This window comes from Gossypium arboreum, chromosome 9, assembly GCF_025698485.1.
Source record: "Gossypium arboreum isolate Shixiya-1 chromosome 9, ASM2569848v2, whole genome shotgun sequence".
Lineage (NCBI taxonomy): Eukaryota > Viridiplantae > Streptophyta > Magnoliopsida > Malvales > Malvaceae > Gossypium > Gossypium arboreum.
In genome coordinates, this window is record NC_069078.1 from 49,851,426 (window position 1) to 49,855,462 (window position 4,037).

A 4,037-nucleotide genomic window follows, 5' to 3' on the forward strand; every position below is an offset into this window, starting at 1 on the left:
TAAGAGTACATTTGTCATAATTAAGCGGAGTTGTTTGCGCGCCTAGACATAGGGTGACAAGATTTTTCCTTAGGTATTGTCTAAATTCAATTGATTTTCCCAAAAGCAATTCCCCAATTCCATTCTCTGTGAATTCTTAGTTTAGATAATTAGTTAGTTAAAACAAAAACCTCTTTATTCTTAGGCTAGATAATAAAAAGACGGTCATCATTAGTACTTTTAGCTCCTTTAGGTTCGACAATCCGGTCTTGCTAAAACTATACTACTGTTCGATAGGTACACTTGCCTACATCGCGATAATAGTTAGTTTCAAGAATGATTAATTATAAATATTTAAAACATATCACGAAGTCACGCGATCAAGTTTTTGGCACCGTTGCCGGGGAACTATGATATTAGGAACGCTCAATTTTTATTACTTTAGCCATTTATTTTTCTTTCAATTTAATTTAATTTTTTATTATTAGTACTTATTAATTTACTTTTTCCTACTCTTGGCAGGTTTTTATAGTTTATGACTAGAAGAAACCCATTAGGACCACTACTTTTTGATGAAGAAATCAATCGCACAGTTCACAGAAACTAAAGAGAAATAAGGCGAAGCTTAAGATACATAGAGAACGAGCAAGGGAACGATACTCAAACCCCAACCGCAGAAATGGCTAAAAACATAGACAATCAGCTATCTCCTGCAATTGCAGTTAATCAAAATCCTGCTCCACGCACTATGTATGATTATGCTAAACCTTCTTTAACAGGAACTGAATCGAGCATAGTTAGACCTGCTGTAGCTGCAAATGCTTTTGAACTAAAACCTAACACTATTCAAATGATACAACAACTTGTTTAGTTTGATGGTTTGCAGAATAAGGATCCCAACGCTCATTTAGCAAACTTCTTAGAACTATGTGATACATTTAAAATCAATGGCATTTCTAATGATGCTATACGTCTTCGGTTGTTTCCCTTTTCATTAAGAACAAAGCTAAACAGTGGATGAATTAAGGAACAAAGCTAAACAGTGGTTGAACTCGTTACCACAAGGGTCAATTACTACTTGGGAACAAATGACCGAAAAATTTTTACTAAAATATTTTCCGTCAGCTAAAAACGGCTAAATTACGTAATGATATCTCTTCTTTTGTGCAGATGGATTTAGAAACACTCTACAATGCATGGGAGAGATACAAGGACCTTTTGAAAAGGTGCCCTCACCATGGGTTACCGCTTCGGCTACAGGTTCAAACGTTCCATAATGGTCTGAATCCTTCGACTCGACAAATGGTTGACGCAACTGCTGGTGGAACCATCAATAATAAAACACCTGAAGATGCTTATAAGTTTATAGAAGAGATGTCACTGAATAACTATCAGTGGCAAGTCATGAGGACAAAGCCAACGAAAATAGCCAGCGTTTATAATGTTGATTCGGTCACCATGCTCTCTAATCAGGTAGAACTCTTGAATAAGAAAATTGATGGTTTTCTTAGTTCTTTACAGGTTCTCTCAGTAATGCAGTGCGAAGCAAGTGAAGGTGGAACAAGCCATTCGGAATACCAACCTTATGGCCACAACATGGATAACGAGCAATTAAATTACATGGGTAATAATCCTCGACCTTAAAACAATCCATATAGTGACACTTACAATACAGGTTGGAGGAACCACCCCAATTTCTCGTGGGGCGGTCAAGGAAATCAAAGACCACAACCACCTCCAAGCTACCAACAACCACCCTACAATAGGAAAAGAAGCCGAAGCTTGAAGAGATGCTCTCAAAGTTTATATCGGTGTCAGAAACTCATTTCCAGAACACCAAGACAACACTTAAAAATCAACAAGCGTCGATCCAAGGGCTCAAAAACTCAGATAGGCTAGCTTTCCAAACTAATCTCCGAACGACCACAAGGTAGTTTGCCAAGTAATACCGAACCTAACCCAAGGGAACAGCTCAACGCGATTAATGTTCAAGATGAAGAAGGATTTGTTGAGCCTGAGCCAGAACTGAGGCAAGAAACTGTGGTAAGTAAAGGTCAAGGTGAGGTAGATCAAAATAAAAATAAAATGGTGAATGTCGAATATAAACCTCGTGTGCCATGCCCCAACGCAATAAGAAAAGACTACTCAGATGAACAATTTGGTAAATTCCTTAAACTCTTAAAAAAATTACATATTAACTTACCGTTTATTGAAGCACTATCGCAGATGCCAAATGCAATGAAATTTTTAAAGGAGCTTTTAAAAAATAAGCAGAAGTTGGACGAGGCATCGCATGTGGAGCTAAACGCAGTTTGCTCAGCTATTCTCCAAAATAAACTACCCAACAAACTAAAAGATACAGGGAGTTTTACGATTCCTTGCTTAATTGGTAGTTTAGATGTTAATAATGCATTAGCTGATTTAGGGGCTACTATCAACGTCATGCCTTACAAAATGTTTAAACAATTAGGTCTTGGGAAACCCAAAGAGACTAGGATGAGCATTCAATTAGCAGATAAAACTATAAGATTTCCTAGGGGTATTATTGAAGATGTGCTAGTTAAAATTGATAAATTTATATTTCCCGTTGACTTTATTGTTCTAGACATAGAGGAGGATAGCAACACTCCTTTAATTCTAGGAAGGCCCTTTTTAGCAACTACTAAAACAATTATTGATGTTGGCACAAGTGAACTCACACTTCGTGTGGGAGACGAAACAATCACCTTTCAAGCTCACAATTCTGGCAACACAATGGAAATTGAAGGTGATCGTCTAAACCATTCTATTAAAACTGACAATATGGTGCAACCTTCTTTATAGGAAATAAGTCTGAAGGAAGTACATGAACCATTCTCAAGCAATAGTAGAGGACCCATTCATGAAGATCGAAGGCTACAAATCGAGGAGCTAGATGAATGGCGAATGCATAAACCGAGAACATCTGACAAACCGAATCTACGACAGAACAAGTGCAATCCCTTTCCAAATCAACTTAAGGTTGGAGATAGAGTCTTATTAGATGCCACAGATCCCCACATTGTCGCTACCACATTGAATGAAGAAATCCCTCTTACGGTACTCAGCATTTTCCCATTCGGTACAGTCGAGGTGAGTCATCCCAAGTTTGGCACTTTTAAGGTAAACAAAACCATTTTAAAACCTTATTTTGATGAGATTAATAGCATGAATGAAGAGTATAAACTTCTCAAACCACCATGATCATTCAACGGAGAGGTAAGTCGAGCTTAGACTATAAATGAGCGCTTCTCGGGAGGTAACCCAAGCACTAACTGTATTAACTTATTTAAAATTTAGTCTTCAACATCTAACTTACTAACGGAGCACTTGAATACAGGTTTTCCACAGGGACATGGCCAAGAGCACGGGCGTTCTTAGGGCTGTGTGAAAATAGGACAATAATTTTTTCCAAACACGGGCTACGATAAAACGCTACGGCCGTGCGACATGGCCGTGGTTGAACCTGCCAAAAAAAAAGAGGCGTGAGACACGCCTTTGTGGAAGAACCATGGGTGAACCTGTTAAAACAGCACGAGCGCGCGACATGCCCGTGTCTAACACCCGTGGCCAAACCTGTCAAATTAACACGGGCGTGGGGTTTTCATACACGGGCGTAGGAGAAGTGAACAACGCCAGCCACGGGCATGTTTAACACCCGTGGCCAAACCTGTCAAATTAACACGAGCGTGGAGTTTTCATACACAGGCTTAGGAGAAGCGAACAACGCCAGCCAGGTCGTGCGACACAGCCGTGTTCACCCACATGCCCAAGGAACACGTGCTTGTACTAAATGTCAAACGCGCTCAAATTCAAAATTTGCAAATCACACGGCCTGAAATTAGGGAACACGGACATGTTACTTGGCCGTGTGCCCCAAAATCTATAAAAACCCTGCACTATTCATTGTCTTCCCCACCCAAAAACCCTAACCCTAGCCGCTGCAAGTCTACACGACCTCCTCGCCATACCTGTATGCCGCATCCAAGTCCATTTTTGCCGCTCATTCTCCCTTTTCTAGCGTTTGTTTACTTTTTTTC

At 39.7% G+C, this 4,037-nt stretch overlaps 1 non-coding gene across 1 annotated transcript; it reads right to left on the bottom strand.

Moving 5' to 3' along the window:
- Positions 1-1,116: 1,116 nt before the first annotated feature.
- Positions 1,117-1,223, bottom strand: LOC128281143 (small nucleolar RNA R71). The gene has a single exon (XR_008271355.1). It is a non-coding gene; the product is annotated as a small nucleolar RNA R71 (small nucleolar RNA).
- Between the last annotated feature and the right edge of the window lie 2,814 nt (positions 1,224-4,037).